Genomic DNA, 22,102 nt, shown 5'->3' on the forward strand with positions numbered 1-22,102 from the left:
TGAAGAGCAGCTTGAATGTAGCACACAGAAACTTTCAGTGCCTTTGCAGACCAGATCACTTCAGATCCCACACGTCTGAAGCCATCATTTCTCAGCAGTACGCAGTTACTTGTATTAAAAAGAAAAAGAAAACCTTGCGTTTACTGTTTATTTACCTCAAATTGAAAATCAGAAAGAAAATCGGAAGAAATATGGGATAATTGAACTACATGTCAACGACAGAACTGAGTAATATCCTCTAGATTTTTTTTTATAAGATATGCAACTACAGCAAAGAAATCAAAAGCAAAAAATAATCCTGAAAGCTCAACTAAGTAGTTCTACATTTAAGCAAGCTTAAAATGATTTGCCAATTACATGGTCAGAAGTGAGACGCTACAGTCAAAATCTGTCTTTTTAATATCATAACCTATTTTCCAAATGAATTAAGAAAAGAATATTTAATGTGAACTAGAAGTCATTCAACGAAGATTCAGCAAATTCTAAACCCACACACTTCATTTGTCATGTATTTGGCTGCTAAATCTGACTCTGAAAGACTGATGTGTTACCTTATTATTATTTTTTAAAAGGATTTCTCTTGGGATTGCACAGCAAAGGAATGAGTGTGTAGCCTATCTTACACAGGAAGGAGAGATTTTTATCCTTAAAAACAGGAGGTTCGCCCACATGATCACCTGGGACAGACTTGGCCAGTGCAAGCAGGCTAGGAGGTTATAGGAGCCTGGGAATGTTTAACATCAAGAAAGTAATTACAGCCCAGCAAGATCAGAAGGAATTACACAGGAAATGTGAACAGTAACCCTTTCATGCCAAAAAAAATCATGAAAAACGGAGCTCTCTGCTGCCAAACTACAAGGCTGTACAAACCCATTGCAAAATGCAGGAATGGAAAAAACACTACATATTACTAGGCTATAAATTCCCAACGATGTGATAAAGCTATACTTCCAAGAACAGAAGAAAACCTCTGGCCTTTCCTGTTGCCATGCACATGCTCTGTAATTAAAGCTCAGAAGAAACATGAAAACATTTCCAGCACCACGTAAGAATGGTACGCTGCCTCTTCTAAATTTTTTCTTTTAATTTGATGCTGACCAAACAGCCTCCTCCCTAGAAGGTGGTCAAACATCTTGTTCTTATTTAGTCATGGGAAACTGCCTTCCAAAACAAATAGCACATTATCCAAGCAAGAATACAAACTCTCTCAGTTATCTATTTTGTAAAACTCAATCTCCCAAATTCTGAAATGCACCCCATAGCTCAACGCAATGGGTTCAACTTATCCTATGCATTTGATGGTAGAAGGATTTCTATTCTCTAGAGACACAAATGGAATTTGAGTAGTCTGAGTGTAACGCAATCCACTTACAAAGCCTTAACGTGCCAGTTTGGAAACGGAACAAGATCATACATATGAGCTCTTCAAACAGACCTGCAAAACATTTTTATTAAGGAAGAGACTTTTTTTTTTTTTTAAGCTCTCCACTAAAGAAAATTGTACTACTTTGGATCTATTAATAGATAATGCTACAAAGTATCAGCAAATAACCCTGATCAGACAAGAGACAAACAATAGATCACCCAAGCATTTGTGAGGTTTTTTTTTTATGAATTTGCTGATTAAAAGTTATGAATATATTTTCATTATATTAAACAAAAATAAGATCCCCTACAGTGAGTATGAATGTATAACAGATCTCCCAAAAAATGGGATATAAAAATACTTTTCTTTTAAAAAAGATTTTAAAAAAAAAAATCTATTTATCTTATTCACACAACATGCTTCTTTGTCATTTCAGTTATGAATCCAGAACAGCACTACCACTGTGATCACAAACTACATTTGCAGTGTATCTCCATACCAGCACTTTAGCTTTTCCTCCATCTTGTCACTCGGATAATCCCCTCTAGTTCCACTTATTACAGAAGTCTTTCTTCATCTATTCTACTTTATTCTCATTTTGTTTCCTCTTCCTTGCCTTCAACTCTAAGATGTGTCTTTGTCATCACAAAGTGCATGAAGAACCAACTCCTGCATGACTGATACGTATCTTCAGCTGCCCATTCAGTGGAACCACTAACTAAATAAACACAGCTTATGGAAACACCAAAATATTAAAAATAAATACACAAGTACATGAGAATTTTGAATTGTGGGCATGCGAACAGGGCAGATATGGTGTAAGGAAGAACTAAATCAAAGCCAAAAAGTCATTGCACATCATGGTTTGCACACGTAGTTAACTGCCATCCTTTAGGAGACAAAACTGAAATATGAAACAATTATTTCCTATTTTACTGAGATGGAGGCTGAAAAACCGGCAAGCACCATGGCCTCATTTTGGAGGCAAAGGACACTACAATAAAGTTCCACTTTCTCCTGTGCAAAACCTAATCCCACTTCTAAGGGTTGGTGATTTGCAAAACCAAGCCAAGCTCTCCCCAGTCAATACACGTTCTTCTGAGATTACAGTCACTGCTCCTAAACGTCTGCCTCCACAGAAGATTAATTTGTCAGCAGTACAATGTCTGTACAATATATTATCCGAAAAAGTGCAACCGTAGATGCAGCTACACTAAATTTTCCATAGCTACAAACTCAATCCAAATCTGTCCACAACAGATTACACTGCCGATCAGTCAGAAAAGTATTTCCGTATTGCGGCAAGACGCTCTGTCTTCAAAAGGACTTGTACACGTCACGTACAAATATTTCCAGCGATGCTGCCATCACTTTTTCAGCTGAACTACGACAGTGCCAACCTGGATAAAACCTCTCGGTAGTCCAGCAAGGTTAGCTGACCAGGCTGAAGGTCTGCTTGCTGGAAGCCAAGAGCCAACTTGTAGGCCTCTCACCATGCAGATGAACTGATGGCAACAGCGCTGGGAAACGTTTCCTGGACCTCCCTCGTGCAGGCAACACAGCAGAAGCTGAGGATTCCCTTCAATACACACATCTTTAACTGACTCTTCTCTGGACTCTGAAGCTGCGTTGTGGCTCACCAGCATGCACTGCTAACAGGAAATTCTTCTGCAAATCAACCCAATTTTCCTCCTGACCTCTTTAGAGGACCTCTTTAGAATTTTTATCTGAAAAACGGTAATTTACCACTGTAAATGGAGAGGTTACCGACATTTGTTTTTATTTCCAGAAAGAAATACAGCTAATTTTAAGTGAGGACAGTAAGGAATGTCCTATTCTGGGCCTGTGAACCCAGTTTATAATGAAAAAGGGAATTCCAAAGATACTGGTTTTGAAATGTATTAGGCTTCTAAATTTGCTTAGAGATTTCAATACGTTTAAAACTTTTGCTTTTGGTGGCACCTACAGACAGTCAACTCCACGTGTCAGCCTTCCTATGTAGCCTGGTCCGTATTGCAAGACGCTAAATATTTTCTCCATCTCAGTATAAAACAGTTCGCTAAATATAATTACCAAAGACTGAATTGCTTCCCTCAGATATCTGCACCATATATAAATAAGTAACAGACAGAGACTGCTAAAGAAAACCTGTAACCGTTTTTTGTAAATACCCTCCAAGAACGTATGTATGGTTATTCTGTGCCAATCGAGTCTCAAAAATTTGCACAGGTTAGTATTATCTATTAACATTTAATTCCTAATAAGTATTTTGGAAATGGTCTCTCTCGTGTCTGATGTCTGAATGTTGTAAGGTCACAACTCAAGTAAATTGTTTTCATTAATGAACAGCACTCATTTTTAAAAATTTAACTCCAGTTAGACAAGAAAAGGCTTACACTGCCCAGAATAACTATTTCTGCCATTACTGAAGTGTCCCAGGGTTAAGAAGGACACAGGACACTTAGCCTGCTCTATTTCCTTGACAAAGCAGGGCAGTTCCAACAGTAAATAGATGTCACATTATGACATTATTCTGATTTCATGCATTTCCCATGCTCCGATCAAAGCCCATTATTCCAAAACTTCTGTAGATCAATGTTGTTGTTGTTGTCTTTTTTTTCCTCCTGTTTTCTGAAATGAACAGCTTCCTGAAACTGGAATAGATGTATACAGAACAAATAATTGTATAGTGAAGAGTTTCCATCAACTTACTTAGTAGTCTTCTTAGTCTAAAGAATTCTCCCGCTTCTGAAAAGTTGATCAGATAAATCTCTCAAAAATTCCCAAATTCTATAAATGCTGTTTGATTAAAAAAAAAAAGTAGCTGTTCTATTTTAGCCTTGCAGAGGCAAATAAGCTTATGTGTACTGAAATTAGAAAAAAGTCACATTCCAATGAGCACCAATATTACATAATTTGAAGATTTTTTTATACACAAAATGCCTCCGAAAAGGTTTTAAAACTATTACCATTGGATCAATTACATATCACCAACCAAAGGCTTTTATGAGAAATAGAGTGTGCCTGAAAACCAGCTTACTTTTATGCCAAAGGCTACTGCTAGTGGTACAGTGCACTGTTTAAAGATACGGTCAGTTCCTGCTTCTACTGCTATGCACAGATCAGATATAAAACAGAATTGTAAGCTATTTTCCCTTCTGTGACCTATCAGCATCAGAAACAAATTATTTGCATATTTCAAATGTTACCAACTGTTAAATGCATGAAAGATACAGGAATGTCACAAAGTGAAAACTCTACTTACTCACTAGTGTACATTTTTTTTTTTCAAGGAAATGTGTTTTTCTGCTTGCCTGAAGCAAGACCACAGAACTACCAAGGGGCTGCTCTCAGCATTCTAGTAGGTCCTACCCACTGTCTGTAAGGGCCAAAACCAGACCTCAAAACTGTACACAGGCACCCAGACCTCACATTATTACATGCGTGTAAATGTATTACATTTACCTATTCCTGTAAATTTAAGGAATTTTTACCCTAAATTTGTCAACTCTTCAAAAGGTCTCAGAAAAGCTGCATTTTGCTCTCCCAGCATACCACCAAGTTTGAGCAGAAATTATGAATTAATGTGTTCCAAATAGAATAATTATTATTGTTTTATAAAGAACATGACAATTATTCTGAATAATTAACAGTATATAAAAGCATTATCACAGGTACCTAAGCTTCACTTAAGAGACTATGACAGTTATGGTTTAAAAAATAATTTCAGTTTCTTAATACGATCCCTGGCAACTGAAAAAATGCTCAGCTGCCCAGCACTTGTTCCATAAGTAATAAGAAGCCTCTCGGTAGCTGTACCTAGACCCCATTTGGCTTCAGCTGACAGAGAAGATACAGAAACCAGCTCCCCTTGCAACAGACAGCTATCTTCACAGGACACTAGTATATAAAGGCAAGTTTAACACTTACGTAGCATTCTGAAAAATAAACACGGGTGTGATCCTTGCAGGTCTTGATCTAGCCTAAAAGGAATCTATGGTTTCATGCTTCCTGTATAGTGAAATTTCATCAGGTAATAGAAATCTTTAAAAAAAATTGTGATTAAATGATCAAGAATAAAGTCTTTAAATACAGAATCTGTAATCTATAGTTTTTCTGCAGTGTCTGCAGTAAACAAAGGGATTTGACAGCCAGGTGAAAAATACCCAGCAGAAATTAGGTACAGGACAGACATAAATGATGCTAATCAAATTGTGTTAGTTTCAGCATCTCATCTTAAGCAGAAGAGCATTCCCTCAACTGGTCAGAACTGTAAAATCAGGCACTCGACAGGATTTACCTGCAGTCTGGATAAACATCACAGCAGTTGTTGACAAAAACTTGGCTTCCTTTTAGGGAATCAGAAAGACTTCACTCAATCCTCTTGGACCAGATGTGACCACAGTTATTTAAGGGCTTGTCACTTTGTCACTGAAATTGACAACCTAGCCAAGAAACTCAAAATGCTACAGCTAAAAAGCAAGCTGGTTTGTCCCGTTTCCTTTTAGCGTGACATCTGCATTGTTCATCAGCAAAAAATAAGGAAGACTTGTTCCTAAATGTGAACTGCATATTCCAATCATGACCTTATAAGCCCCAAGAACTGAGCAAGTACACTACATACCTTACAGATATGAAGCTTCTGACAACTCATTCCACTGGCCTATTTGCCTTTAAAAAAAGTCAGACTTTTTCATTATATTCTGATTAAGCGCACAATACTATATATATTCCTTCTATTTCAAATTTCATCTCTCCTGAAAATGACAACAGCTGCTACAATCACCCCATTAGAACCAAAAGACCCAAAGCAGGACGCATCATGTTTTTTATAAAGCACAAGATTAAGGAGCATTATCTCAAGGAAAATCAGAAGATTTATTACTATCCTCCTCTTCAGATTACTGTATAAGCAACGCTTTTTCATCACAAGGAAAAAAAAAAATCCCTCAGGCTCCACAAAGTATTAAGTACATCATTATCCATGTAAGACAACAGAGTTGGCACAACTCTCAAATATAGCACCCTGTGATCAAAACCACTGCAAATTAGTCTGTGCTTATGTTCTCATAGTCTACAAACTGTACTGCTGCAACAGATAACAGTTATTCTTGAAGTGCACATAGGTGATGAGCAAAAAAAAAAAAAGATAAGAGAAAGATAAACAAGCAACCATTCCACTAACAAGTTACACAGTGTTTTCAGAATTGTCTCTATCAAGAGAAGGATAAAATACTTCCAGTCCAAAAAATAAAAATAAAAAAGGCAGTAACTTTTGAAGCGTTCTTCTCATTACAAAAGCAAAAAGAAAGAAACCAAGGCAACAACCTTCCCCAGGATCCCACATACATCTGGCACCCACTTGCTTATGAAAAGACTGGCAACACGTAGCAGTGGCTTTTAAATGCATATTTTTGAAAAAGTGATGATCCCTGAAAAGTAAAGCTTACTATTTAGATGTTCTGACCATAAGTAACAGTTAAAGTTGACCATTATTTTAGGCTTATCATCCTGACAGAGTACCTCTTAATTACTGAAGCTTTTTCCTGTCTTGACAGGGGAATTCTGTGTTTCAGAATCACACAGAGAAAACATTTCAGTATAAATCTTGGCTACTCTAAACCAGAAAAATATCCCACAGGTCACTGAGCTACCATCTCTAAGATGAGTTCCCCATAATTAAGGCATCAATTATAATTTCACAGGCATGAGCTGTTTTATAAATAAACTCCACAACATGAGCTAGAGGAAAGAATGCCTGTGTCAACGCACCAAGCCTTGCAACATGGCAAGGTTTGAACTGAATGCCAACTCTGAATGTTATAGCATGGATTCTAGCACGGAAAAAAATAGGAGGAAGTCTTCCCCCTTACTGCCTTCCCACCCAGATTCCCACAAGCTTTCTGAATCGTTTTATTCCTGTCACAGCATCTCCCTGACATCTGCTCTTTGCTACTCTAGAGCCAAATACAACAAGTTTAAGTCAGACTGTTGCTAAATACACACAAAAAAGTAAGAACTGCAGCCTCCATTAAATGGATTGAAAAGGACATGGCAGTGGGAATGAGCAAACGCTGATCCTATAGTCTTTTCCTGCTGAACACTGCTTTTTAAGCTTTTGTTTATCACTGGGGTTTGTATTTGAGCTTGTAAGAGACTGTAAATGTAGTTTCTAGGACTTGAACCATACCAAGAGAGAAAACTGGCACAGAGACAAGCACGTTCATTTAATAAGGATACCCCCACTGCTATCTTTTATGATTTTTTACATAGTTGCTAGAAGTTGGCTGGATGACACCAAAAGCCAGTGTTAGCTCATCTCACCCTCCCGAAAACCTCCATCACTCTAGGTACTGAATAAACTCGCGAACTGACTTGGATTAAAGCACTTCAGGAACACCTACTCAAGGCGTGAGTCCAGGCAACAGAAAAATCAACGCCGGATAGAACAATGTCTCACAGAAGCATTAGGGTTGGAAAAAGCCTCCAAGATCATCCGGTCCAACCATCCCCCTACACCAACGTCACCCACTAAACCATGTCCCTAAGCACCATGTCCAACCTTTCCTTGAACACCCCCAGGGACGGTGACTCCACCACCTCCCTGGGCAACCCGTCCCAGTGCCTAGCTAGTCTCACTAGTGGCAAGTGACAAGAACAACTGCCCTAAATAATGTCTGTCCAACTTGCTGAGGACCCCAACGTTACTGCCTAGAAGTTCTTCCCCAACGTCCCCACCGACAAGACGGTTAAAACAAACCAGCAGATATTCCCAAGAGAACACCCCTGTGTCCTAACACAGGGGAAGAGAGCAAAGGAATCATTAAGATGCTACAATCTTTTTTCCTGTAAACAAACTAGGAGCAAACTGAATTCCTTGACTCCCGCCAGCAATACATGGTTTTTGGGTGAGCTTTAGCAGAAAAGATCCCAATGAAAAAAATGTCTCAAATAATAAAAAAAACTCAAGGTTTATATTCTCCCAGGGAAAAAAATAACCTGAATCTGTGTCATTAAATATTCTTGCACTCTAAATTATCCCATTTCTGTAAGAAAAATCCTAAATTAAAATCATCCCTGGAATGTAGAGCTCACTGTTTTATCAACATTAATATATCCTTTCTCCATTTGCCAGCCTAATTTCCCAGAATGTTCCCGTACTCTTGTATCGTGAACCAACAGAATAAAAGCTCCTGAATTACTTTTTTCAAACCATTCATCATTCTGGGTATTTGTGTTACATTTCATCTTTTTTTTTGCCTTTGAAAGGTTAAACAACCTAACTTTTTTCAATTTCTCTTCATACAAGCAATTTTCCACCCCCATACACACCACTCCTTTAGCTTTTTCCCTCAATCTCCTCTCCTCCACACCTCCCTTTTTCCAGGAGGTATCCAGCACCACATGCTATACGACAGCATGATACTGATTTTTCCCATAGTTTTTCATTTTCTACACTATTTTCCACCACACGTTTTACCTAAGCTAATGTTTGTTTACTCTGATTTCAAGTATAAAGACAACTCAGAAGTTAACCAAACTCTCAGGAACAAGATTCTTCACTCACAGTCCCCTGCTTTGAAAACGTGCTATCACGAATGTTTGAAGTCCCATTATTTCAGGCCAGGTAGCTTTGCTCTCCTCTTCTTCAGCATAATTCCTTGCTCGTTTCTAACCCATTACAGTCCCCAAATCTCTGTTATACGCTTATTAGGATACCTTTCCAGAAAGAAAATCACTGATTTATGAGAAGATAAAGACAAAATAAGCAAAGGTAACTACGGAATTGCAGACTTTTCACCATCAGGACTTCCATTAGGCAGTAACTGTGCTTCTGCATAAGAACAACTCCATAATGCGACACAGCAGACTTGCCCTTTGAAAAATTAAGATTTTAATAGACAACGTAACACGTGTATATATGAAAGAGAACATTCTACATCCCACTAACCTTACAAGAACTACAGTAAACACCCCTGAGTTACCTTAATAAAACATCATAGATACTATATTGTCCGTTAAAGGGAAAATATCCAGTCAAAATTAGGCAAAACTTTCCAAGAAAAAGGCACATCTGAAGCTGTGAAGTCACAACTGCCTATGGCTACTTTTCTCTGAAAGCTAAAAATAAAAAATAAAAATAAAAGTCAAAACATCTCAACTGTTTTTCCTCTGACAGGAACAGTATTGTAAAGTTTGTTTAATATTGCCATTTAGGGAAAAACATAATAGTGATTGACCCAACTCTCTGTTCCTAAACACTTTACTAGAAAGAACAAACCATTTTTGAAAATAACAGAAAACAGCTGAAGGCATTTGGGTGGTCTCAGTTTCAGTCCTGAAATGCAGATCAGTACTTCCTTTCCAAATCCAGTAACAATTCATCTTCCTTCTTCAGTAAAGCCTCCAAATTGCTTATGACAACAGCAACAAATCCCACTAAATATCCATATTACTAATTTAGGAGATTTTACTGACAGATTGGTAACTTAAAAGTGCTTGGTTCATCATACACAGAGCATATCTGCACAACAAGCTATGCAGCTTTTTATAGACTGGTCCTTTTGGATTCTCTAACAGTATTTTGGGGGGTTCACGTACTTTTAAGAGAGTGCATGTCATTAACAGAGACACTGAACTTTGGATTGAACACTGATATTTAAACTCTACTGTCTCACTTCTAAAAATATGAATCTACCTTATTTCTTCACCACCTGCTCTGTTTTAACTGAGCTAACAAAGACCAAGAACTGTCAGAATCTCATGTCTTCGTGTATGTAGTGGTACTTTACTGAAACAGCAGCCTGATACAAACCTGAGATTACAGGCACTCACAGAAAACTGACAGACTGTAACCTCACTTAAGGAGGTAAAACCACTCAGGGAAGGCCAAAAAAAGCCTGAGATTAAGTTTTGTACTGCTGCTATTTAAAATCAATGACACGTAGAATTCTGAAACAACTTACAAATCAGTAACAAGAAAAACCCTGCTTTCTATTTCTCATCCAAAAGAATCACAAACGTACACATCAGAAAAGCAAAGTGGCCAAGAAGCATTACTACAGCAAAAATCACATCGGTTTAAACTGTAATCTGTCACCATACATAATTTATGAGAATGTTCTTCCTAAGCAACAGTCCTCAGAAAAGCAGAGTTCCTTTCAGTTGTCACTTGCAATGGTCAAGTAACAAACCAAGTAGTCAGAAGATGCACCCTTGGGGCTTTATTTGGTTTGGTTTCTGCTGTTTTAAAGAGGGCAAGTGAACCCATTAAGTAATTCCTACAGATATTCCAACCTTCACTTACTGGTAACATCCGACTTCGTACGGGAGACCGAGTAAGGAAAAGTTTGTGGCTGACCTGCCAAATTCAACCAAACAGCAAAAATCCTCTATGAACTTAGAAGCCACCTATCATCCCAAACCAATTCCACGGAGAGGTCCAGGTAAGCCTTTCAGGTGTGGTGTCATTCTCCCGACAACCCTTGCACCATTTAAATCAAACATTTTCTGAGCTGCTTTTCCATCTCAACGCACCTGCCTTTCTCAGCAAGAAGCCAAGCAGGCCACAAGAACGCTCCTGTTCTTTCCACCTTCCTGCCTCCCCACAGACTTACTGTGACATGGGCATTTTAGCAGGACTGGGACACTGCAGCTCAAAAGCTTGTCTGAGCACGTGACCCTTCTCTGGCATTAAACACGATCATGTTTTCTAAACCAACAGTCTTGCTCTTGGCCTTTCTGAAAAATAACACAGGACTAAGCCACAGAACGAAACTACAGGACACATACAGAGACGTTAACATCCCATCACATCCACTAAAAGTTACGCTTAGAAAAAAAAAAGTAAGTAGAGATATAAACATTACTCACAGTACTCAATACTGCAGAATTTTACACTTTACATAATCCCATGAAAAAAGCTTAACCACAAACGAAGTGACCACAATGCATCACAGCTCCGAAAGATGCACTGAGCTATGTATTATTTCCTTTCCATTTGTGCACTGCTTGTAAGCATATTGACAGCTCAATGCTAAGCCTGTTTCAGTGTCAGGACTCTGGCCAGCCTGCCCTCAGGCAGGACTTTCAGTACAGTACACCCTTCAATAAAATGGCAAAAAAGAACCAAGAATAGAAAGAATATTTCACAAGCTTACGTGAGGAAATGGTTCTTTCCTAAAGCAGTAAAAAGACTGAAGTGACAAACCAAAACCAGCCTCTACTTGTTTAATGCACAGCACAGTTGTACCACTGTTAGATGTATGGTGTTTTGATTACACTTTTGGTATTAATTAGTAAGAATTATCAAATTATGATGTATCGCTACACAAACTGTGATAACGTTTCCTAAAACATTTAATTACGTTATAAATACCCAGGAAATCAGTCCTTTAATAAAAAAAATGCTTGAATACCACTCCCACTGAGTTTAATCAGCTTATTAAGGACAAACCAATACCTGCAAACATTGTGCTATAGGAATTCAAAGACACAATTAACAAACATCATGTGAGGAATAGGATGGTTTCTACCCAGCTGTTCTGTGCGTTTTCATGAAGTAATATAGAGAAAATAAAAGATGACATGATTCTACAAATACCATTTTAAGTTAACAGTAAGAACCCGTTTGCTATGCCAACAAGAGAAAGCAGGGAAGGAAAAAGTGACTGTAAGTTTTTATTTCCAAAATTTTTTAAAAAAATCATTAAAGCTGTACACCATAGGTATTTTTAATATTTACACTGTACAGTAGTTTACACTTCATTCAACTCTGGTAATAACAATATGCAAATATACTTCATAAGTGCTCAAGTATTATCCAAGCATAACTGTTCTGTTATTTGTTGATATTTGTCTTGTAAAACCATATGTTCATATTTTATCTTTTTTTTTTTTAAAGTAAAAAACGTGTTCTGGTTCTCCATAAGTCAATGTTTCATTTTTATCGTTATAATTAAGTCTATGCAAATAAGGACAAAATCTTAACTTGACTGCAGATAAGGATAAGCGTTACAAAATCTTTTAGTGCTGCTGAACCATTATTTTTTATGGAAATTTTGAACACAGTTCCATTGGAATATACCGATATACCTTGACGACACTATAGAAATGATTCAAACAAACTCAACACCGTCATGTAAAGCATGGAAACAACAACTGTCTATGTAAAGAGGAAATTGCATAAATTGAGTGAATTTTTCTTTGACCCCATTTGAACAGAACATAGAACACAAGATTCTGAAAGACTTTGAGGTATTTTCTCAGTCCACTTTTACAATAGCATAGAAGCACACAAACCATAGGAACAGGACACATTCTAAAATTTCCATTCAAAGAATGCAGAACTAAAATGCATCAGCTACGTAAGGCTGTCTTCATCTAATCTTTTAACCTAAGCTAAACACACAGTAGCTTACTAGAATTGAAAGGAGGTAAGCTACCTAGATCTACCATTAGAAAGAGGTGCTTCTTATGAAGTGTCTGAATACTGAATTCAAACCGTACCTTACAATATGCAATCTCTTTGTGCTCAGACAAATACAGATTAAAAAAAATAGAATATTCTGCAAGGATATTAAGTGTATTCTTTCAGAGTACCCACCTTTCACATCCTGTTCCTGCTACAGCCAATAAAATACTTCATCCATCTTAATCCCTGTTTTGAAGAAAGCAAAAAACAGAAAGTCCCAGTATCTCAGGAAATGTATTTAGCAAAGGATAGAAAATCATATTAAATAAGAAAACAGAGGCATAAATTTTAGAGAGCAGTAAATAAACAAGAATTCTGCTAAAACATATTTCTTCTCAATAGATCAAATAGAATGACATATTCTTTGAGGCTTACCATATGTTTACAGGGATTTGAATTAGAAATTACAGTAATAAATACTTCAATCAATATTGTTAAAGTAACTGATGGAAGTTAACACATTCCTGATTTGACCATTTATTTTTTTTAAACTGTAAGTTTCTATAATTGTAACTGTACTAATGTTTTCAGCAAGCTTCAGATTGAAGTTGTACTTCTGTCACTTGACCATGCATTTCATTCTGACCTGACAACATCCAACTCATTAGGTACAAATAAATGCATGAAACTATCACCATTTTCATATAAAGATTTAAAACATTAAACCACTTCCATAAACAATATTACCTCTTCACATAAAAATACTGGTAACACCCCAAGTCACTGATGAAGAACATTCTGTTGGTCTAACGCAGCATGATCATTGAACCTGTACATTAAAAACATGTATATATATATCAGTTACTAAGTATATCTGAGGTTTCATATGAGAAAGTCAAAAATACCTCATCATACACTGTCTTCGCTATTTCCAACATTCTCACAAATGAGAAACTGATGCATAGGAAACCAGTGTTTCCTTCTTGAATACTTTGAAAAACACCTTAGTTACAGAATATCTGGTTACCTCAAAGTTTATTACTTTAACAGCTCGGGCAAAGGTTAAAAACATTTGCATACATTGTTAGTTTTATTCTGATGCCCCAGCTACGTTTCAAGAAAACCTTATACTGGATCATTACAAAAAATATTAAAAACTTGCACCATAGCTACTATAAGATTTTTCCTTCCTTTTCCTTTCTGATTTTTAAGAAACTTTAACTTTGAAAAAAGTCAGATTCTTTTAGCAAGTGAGGCAGAAAAAAGATATGCTCTCATCCCTTAAATGTACACTTAGTTTTGCATAAAAATAGCTTTAAAAAAGTTAACTACACATAAAACACTAGTACTAGAAATACATTGGTAGGGTAAGATTAGACTAAAAAAACAGACAGCTCAGTATCTTGGTTGCCGAACGGCCTTGTGAAAAACAAGCCGTGCACAAGAGCTACTGAGATTCGAGGGAGCTGTGAATTTACCTCATCTTATCCTTCTATTTGGTCTTTTATTATGGAATAATGGCACGAAGGACCATTATTAACGGCATGTTACAGGTTCAAATAAATGAATACAAGCGAATTTAGGACTGTAATTCCTGAACTACGCCAGGTACGCTGCGCAGCAGCGAAGGACTGACAGCTGCCTCTGACTTGAGGTTATTAAATAGCTCCAGATACAGCTAAAGAGGATAAACTAAAGCAGCTGAGCACCCAGCAGCGACGTGAGGCGCACCGGACTGCCCTGAGAGGCAAAATTTGGCACCCAGGTTGCAATGCGGGCACGGAACCGGGCAAGCCTCTGGCCAGGGGGTGCCTTTGGGTCCAAGCTCCCTCAGAGGAGGCTCCATCCCACCCGGCGGGGCGCCCGCCGGCCCCGCCGCCCCCCCTCAGGCGCGGGCCCCCCCCGCCCCGTCCCGTCCCGCCGCGGGGGGCAGGGAACTCACGCGCGCGCCCCCTCCGCCTGCTGCGTCACGCCTCCGCGACGTCACGGCGGCGGCGCGCGGTGGCGTCACCCGCCGAGGGAGTCCCGGCGCGGCGCAGGCGCGGTGGTGGCGCCTCGCGGCTGGGTGGGGGGGGAGGGGAGGGGGTTGGCGGGAAAGGCGCTGAGGGGGCGGGAGGGAGCGGGGGGGGGGGGGGGGGGGGGGGGGGGGGCATGGGGTTGGCGGCAGCAGGTGGCGTGTGGCGGGGCGCTGCCGGGGGGCCGCCGCCACCGGGGGGCATTGACGGCAGTTCGTGCCTCTCCTTCTACATCAGCCATTGCTTATGGGGAGGCTGAGGGCAGCATGCATCTACCTGACACAGTGCCTCAACTTCCCGCATACCTGACATGGCACCTCGCCTTTCCCACACACCTGACATGGCGTCTTGCCTTCCCACTTACCTGACATGGCGCTTCGCCTTCCCCATGCCCGAGGTGGTGCCTCGCCATCCCACATACCTGACATGATGCCTCCCTCACCTTCCCACAGACCTGACATGGCACCTTGTCTTCCCACATACCTGACATGGTGCCTCACCTTCCTCATGCCTGACATGGCGCCTTGCTTCCCCCACGCGCCTGACATGGTGCCTCGCCCCCCACACACACCTGACATGGCGCTCCTCATTCCCACACCTGACACAGTGCCTCACCTTTCCACATACCTGACATGGCACCTCACCTTCCTCGCTCCTGATGCGGCCACACACCTGACACGGTGCCTCGCCTTCCCACACACCTGCCATGGCGCCTCGCCTTCTCACATACCTGATGTGGCACCCCACCTTCCCACATACCTGACATGGCGCCTCGCCTTCCTCACACCACTGGGGATGTGGAGGGAGCCCGGCTGCCAGCTGGCCCCGGAGCTGAGGGGCTTCAAAGGGGCGGTTGGTAAAAGGAGGCTGTGGAAAGCACAGGGGTTGTTCTGGGAAGCGGGCAGGAGGGACCTGCAAACGCTGGGTCGGAGGGAAAGAGGGGAATAAAAGTGTCACGGAAATAGGGCACCGTGGAATTTAAGGGGAGGCTGAAGGGAGGGATGAGTTAGGTAGGAGGGAGATCAGGAAGTGCAAATGGAGGAAGTGTAGGATATGTAGATGAGCAAAAAACACTCGGGGAAAAAAGATTTTTTTTCTTATTATTCCTCTAACCTTCTGTTCTTCAACAAAGCCGATTCTTGCAGGGGGAAATAAATGACTTCTACCTGCAGGATTTCAAAGATTAATGGAGCCACCTGCTTTCCCAGAACCATCCTGTGATACAGGGCTGCCTCCATCATCGCAGCCTGCTCTCTTGTACGTGCTCTGCCAGGACGCCCTGACCTCCTGTGAGCCCACACCTAGCACAGCTGTTTTGTCGTGCCGTAGTGGTTGCTGGAAAGGGGGATGACAAGGACCCAGCAGCCACTGCTGGAACAACGAGTATGGGAATTTGAACTGTCACAGCTCCTGGGAAGTAGGAGCGGGAGAAATGGGGTTGGGCTAAACATTTAATTCTGCTCTCTTTAGCTATCGTGTGCTTAGAATTACGCCGCTGCTGTGGTGTTTAAGTCCAAGAGCATCAGAAATGGCAAAAATAGGGGTCAGAGTAGAAGAGGATACAAGGAACAATGGAATTCTTTCCAAATTTCCACATCTCTCCACATGTACCTGGGGCTGAAATTTGAACTTTGCCTTTCCAAACCACAAATGAGGCATAATTAGCATATGATGGTTGCTGATATATTGCATGCCACCTGGAGAGACATAAAACATTCATTCTGGTGTGCAAATGTGTTTGTGCCTTTAGTAGCTATTAATTTTCATTAAAAAATATAATAAAATACTACAATGGACTTACCTGTTGCCAGTGAAAGAAAAAAAAGATACTTGATGATGATGGTGAGACAGTACAAACTTCCAGCGTGGACTGTTTTATTCACAGAAAAGATCAGTTACTTCTAGTAGAGCACATTCATTTTCCTAAAACCACATTTCACCATAAACTATAAGAACTTTGTAGCAGTGGTAATATTTCTTAATCTGGAATATCACGTTTTAAAACAATACTGGGAAAAAATCATTTTAACTCTTGTTGAAGGTAACATTTTGAGTGGAGTAGCACGTCAGCATCATAGTTTATGATACTCTGAACTACTGCTTTTTGAATATTTTATGGAGAAGTGTGCCAGGGATCTCAATTCCACTTTATAAGTTTGTTTTGAGAATGACATTTTCTTAGAAGCAATATAAGTTTATATTTACCATTGAAGTTAAATAGAACTTGGTAACCAATGTACAATCAATACAACAGAAAAAAATATTAAATCAGTAGTACCTGATGAAGTTATTACTTTCTCTTTTAACAAACTATGATGGACAGAGATGATAATTGTTTTAAAGATTGCATTGGTAATCATTTAGAATAAATAAATGTAAAGAAATTTCTCCTCCATCCTTTGTATAAATTATAAGAATGGTAATGGACTATCACGTACAATAAACTAAAAAGTGTGCCTACATAATTAAGAATTTTATGATCATATGAGAAACTTTCGTATAGTATAAACTTTCACTGCTTAGAAGTGTATTAGTAACTTAGGGTTATAAACTGGCTAAAAAATTAATGGTACTAAATCTCACATTCTTTTTTCATGCTTAGCAATGTAGTATGGTTTCATTAAATCAATAGATATGTTTGCACAGTAATGCTTTTGCCATATATCAACACAAATAGGAATGCCAATACATTGTAATAAAAAGTGAACCACTGTGTTCTGTAGTGCTGTGAAATGAAGCCTTTATGGGGAGAGTAACTTGCACAGACAACTCTAATACCTCCCTCCCTCCATAAACTGTGAAGGTTTAGAACATTAGCTTGCTAAATTTAGTGTACATGGAGGAATTTTATACCATATTTAGGGAAAATCCCAAACACTCACAGTAAGGGTTTACTGCACAGAATTAGGTTGGTTTAGACCAGGTAGAGAATAGTTTGGGTTAGTTCGGGGTTCGATAATTAAGCGTGGAGTACTGCAGCAGCCTTTGACAACACCGTTTTTGTAAAGATTAAGGTATTTCAATTCACTGCAGTTGAGCACAGGCTCATAGAGTTTGGGGAGCTTGGGCCACACCAAACACAAGCACTGAAAAACCTCTAAGTACCAGGCTTCTCCTGCATCCCTCAGATTAGGCTTTCTGGTGACTATTTGTACCCCTTAAATACCTAAGACTGTTAGACTTTAATGTCTCCACTGCAGTTCCCCTAGTTTTGAAAAAGCAGTGATAATTCTGACTTAAATATGGTGAAGATGCATTAATAAATATGAGGAAAAGTCTTTGAAGTTGAAAAATATAATGAGGTTTAAGTCTATTCCTTTTTGTCATCATTAGCCTGTCAAACTTATAAATGCTGAAACACTGCTCTTGGGAGTGAGGGGAGAAATGCTACTTAAGATAATAAAGAAGGCAGGATCCAGATCAACTAAGGAGAACAAACAAGTAAGATAAATGGGGGGGGGGGGGGGGGGGGGGGAGGATACCCAGAAAGAGTATATCTAAAAAGATGCAACTCGGTAAAATGAGAAGAAAGAAAGAAATGCTTGGAATTGGAATTCCCAGTAACTGGAAGGGCAGTTACCAAGAAAGACCTTCTCATAAAGTTCAAAGTCAATGGGTGTTAAGAGAATACGTCAGAGATGTCTGGTCTGCAGTTTATCTCCTGACGTCTCAAATGGATCAATGGTGCACTGTGAGTTTCTGTTTCTTCTCCTCGACTGTAAGAGGGACCTGTGGCAACTCACTCAGATAGGTGAATCCCACCTCTGCAGCCTTCCGATACCGCCGGTGTAAGGGGATGGCTGAATGAGGGTTTTCAGATCGTGATCTAATCTTAAAACCGACTGCACAAGAAGACTGGGACTGGGCAAAGATCCAGACGTGAATTAGATGATAGACTTCAGTCTGCTGAAGTGGAAGAAGATGGACTTGCAGGAGTAGGAAGGGTCAAATTTAGGGACCGTAAGCAGTCTTGCACACAAAAGCCCATCCCATTCCAAATTCTGGAATTGATCCAAAATACTTAATTTTCATATTTCGCCTTTTGTAACTATATATTTCCAGACTAAAGGTCAACATTTTTTTTGTTATTATATTCATTTGCACAGAAGCTGAGAATCCATCGCTGCTAGCGGGTAGCCCAGTAGCCAAAATGACAATGGTCATAAGTGGTGGATCACCCACCTAACAATAAAAAGAAAGCAAACACATGGCAATTGCTCATTTAGTGAACCTTTTGTTCTGTTAAAGAAAAAAAAAAAAAGATGGGGACACATAAATGAGAACTGTATCATAATACGTAAGTGCATAAAAGCTAAAATAATATTACTTGACATTTCCTAACTTCTCAGGATGTGATTTCTCAACCTCTAATATTCTTTCAACATAGCTTTTATGTTGTGATATGTGGAAGGCCAGAATTTATGTCCATTATTATTGCTTCATACAAGAGAGTAGGAACATATTTTAAGTATTTATTATTCTTCTTTTGAGGTGACACTTTCAAAAGCTTCTAAGAAATCATAAAGTAAGAAAAATCTCTCTTTGAACTGATTTTTTACCAGCTTAGAATGACTGATTTTTCAAAGACAGCAATAGATTTCAGCAACATGAAAGGTTTGACTGGTGATGCCAAATAAAAATTATTTTTTTAAAAAAAACAACAAGCTGGTTGTTCTAAAGTTTTCATTTTATGCCCAACAAGTTGATCTCTGTCCTTCAAGGTAATAAAATACTGTGACAAGCCAAGAACACATAGTTCTTGTCTCTTTTTTTTTGTTGTTTTTCTAAATGAGAAGCCAAGGAAACCCACATGACTGAGATGAAACCTGCAGGCTTGCAAGCAGGAGGAAGTAAGCTCAATTCTCTCAGCATCACAGTCTTCTCTCTTCTCTTCTCTTCTCTTCTCTTCTCTTCTCTTCTCTTCTCTTCTCTTCTCTTCTCTTCTCTTCTCTTCTCTTCTCTTCTCTTCTCTTCTCTTCTCTTCTCTTCTCTTCTCTTCTCTTCTCTTCTCTTCTCTTCTCTTCTTTCTCTTCTCTTCTTCTCATTACAGCTGTGGACTAAGAAGGTTCTACAAATAATTATATCAATGGGAAGTAAAAAAAAAAAGCAGAACATTTTGGAAACAGAAAAATAAGAGTCAGATGTAAGTATGTAAAGAAAATAAAAAATACAAAAAATGAGAAATGAACTAATACTTAAAATATGGGGAAAATAAATTTTTGTAAGCAGAATAAAGAGAAGAAAAGGGAAACTGAAAATAGGCACAAGAAATTGGTGGAAAAGAGAAACTGAAAATAGGCACTGAAAATAGTTAAATGAGAAGGACAGAAATGAATGATTCAGCAGTAGCAATGAGAATGTTTTGTATCCATTTGGAAAGCAATTTCCATAAAGGCTGGACAACTTAGAAGTACCAAAAGGTTAATAAAAATGGTTGCTCCTAAAAAGTAGTTAAAGAAACATTTGAAAAATGCGTAGAGTCAGAAGTCAGTCGGACAGTCCAGCTGCTATACATCCCAAGGGATAAAGGGTATTTGTTAAAAAACTTCCTGTAGCACTTGTCAATGAAGCCTGAAAAGAGGGATGCAAATAGTAGAAGACTGAAAAAAATCCCAATATGGTATCTTTTTTCCAAAGAAAGAGTAGAAATTACATTGTAATTGCAATCCAATAAATAATACTTCATATATCTTATTCTAGAAATGCAGGATACTAATAGATAATACTGTACTTTAGAGTCTGAAGTATTACATTCTTATTTAATTTAGGAGGAAATTCTCCACTCAGAGGGAGCTGAGGCACTGGCCCAGGCTGCCCAGAGAAGCTGTGGCTGCCCCATCCCTGGAGGTGTCAAGGCCAGGCTGGATGGGGCTTTGGGCAACCTGGCCTGGTGGGAGGTGTCCCTGCCCATGGCACGGGGTTGGGACTGGATGGGCTTTAAGGTCCCTCCTAACCCAAACCATCCTGTGATTCTTTTGGCTTAGAATTTTGAGTTAGTTCATGAAGTCAACACATTGATAGTGAAGAGATGCTTCAATAAAACATGAAAACAGACCCCTTGGGATGAAGAATACAGCTCAGAAAGAGACATGTCAAGGCAGTGGCTAGAGCAGGAATCCTGCATGGATACCTCTCCTTCGAACACCTGGTGATCCATGGTGATGATGCACTACTAGCTTTCTAGACTCTGTATTATATGTTCTCAGAAAAAGTTTCATTTGTGTGTGTTTTTGCAGCATGTTTGGGCTGTAGTACAAGGATATGCCTCTGTCTGTTTCAGTATAAGAATGCAGAAGACCTGCTCTTTAGGTCTTCACTTCTTGCAGGTACTTGTCCCAAGATACAGGCTGCAGGGCACGTACTGGAAGTACGAAGGTAGCATACATACAGCTCTGTCTAGCAGAGCTTCAGTATTCAGGGTAAGGGAATTGCTCTTGAATCACAAGACTCAAGGAATTGCTCTTGAATCACAAGATAAACCATGTAATGGTCTATCTTGTAATGAAAATGACATCTCCTGGGTTGCTTCTGGACTTGATTCACAGCATCCTACATCATCCTATCTGTCTCTGCAAAATGTGTGGGCGCTGTATGTGTGGGAGACTCTACTGAGAGGAATTTTTTTCTGTTTTGTTTTAACCTCAAGAAATTTAAAGTATTTCATTAATACCTCTTCAAGTAGTTCTTACATAATATTTCTTTTCTCTCATTGTAAAGAAATCATTCAAGTACTTTCTCTGTACGGTACCCAGTGAGCAAGAAAACTACGTTTTCCTTTTCCACTGAGGCGAGGAAGCCCTGATGTTATTGCAGGGATTTGCAGAGGACCCCGGCCAATCTGTTCTGCTCAGACTGTTAAATAAGATGGAGACTCCTCTTAGAAGCAAACCAGGTAGGGGAGGGGTCCTGGTACGGAACAGCTGAGTGTCACTGACCTGTGGGCAGTCTTATTTGGAAAGTTTTTTTTCTTGTCCGCTCTACATAATGTGTATTTAAAGTTGTGTTTATTGTTGTTTTCTTTTACCATTACTGGCAATCCGTAACTTCTACATCCCTTGATTCTGTGTACTTCACTACACAAGAGAGTTATAAATACAGCTAAATTTATTTGGTTGACTTCTGTGTTTATACAGCTCCCAGTGAAGTGAGGCCACTGAACTAGAGAACCGACTCTCCAACCGGTTCTCAAACACTGCAGCATCGCACTGTCATTCTTGGCACACGAAGCATGACCTCTTGTCCCGCAGTGGCCAGGCATATTACCAAGAGCTTTTATCATAGCCGAATACTCCACATTTAATTAGTAAT

General features: G+C 39.3%; 1 protein-coding gene across 10 annotated transcripts in view; it reads right to left on the reverse strand.

Annotated features, from left to right (window-relative positions):
* ZNF438 (zinc finger protein 438) overlaps positions 1 to 16,124 on the reverse strand; it is a 49,972-nt gene extending 33,848 nt beyond the window's left edge. For 7 of the 10 annotated variants that reach the window (XR_014580553.1, XR_014580554.1, XR_014580555.1 and 4 more), the window contains exons 1-3: positions 14,722 to 14,843; positions 13,527 to 13,608; positions 12,972 to 13,025 (exon numbers count right to left, since the gene is read on the reverse strand). The gene's annotated coding sequence lies outside the window, so the exon portion shown is untranslated. The other 3 variants (XM_083826233.1, XM_083826232.1, XM_083826236.1) reach the window with 3 other exon arrangements.
* Positions 16,125 to 22,102: the final 5,978 nt, after the last annotated feature.

The sequence above is a fragment of the Anser anser genome (genome assembly GCF_964211835.1).
Source record: "Anser anser genome assembly, chromosome: 2".
Lineage (NCBI taxonomy): Eukaryota > Metazoa > Chordata > Aves > Anseriformes > Anatidae > Anser > Anser anser.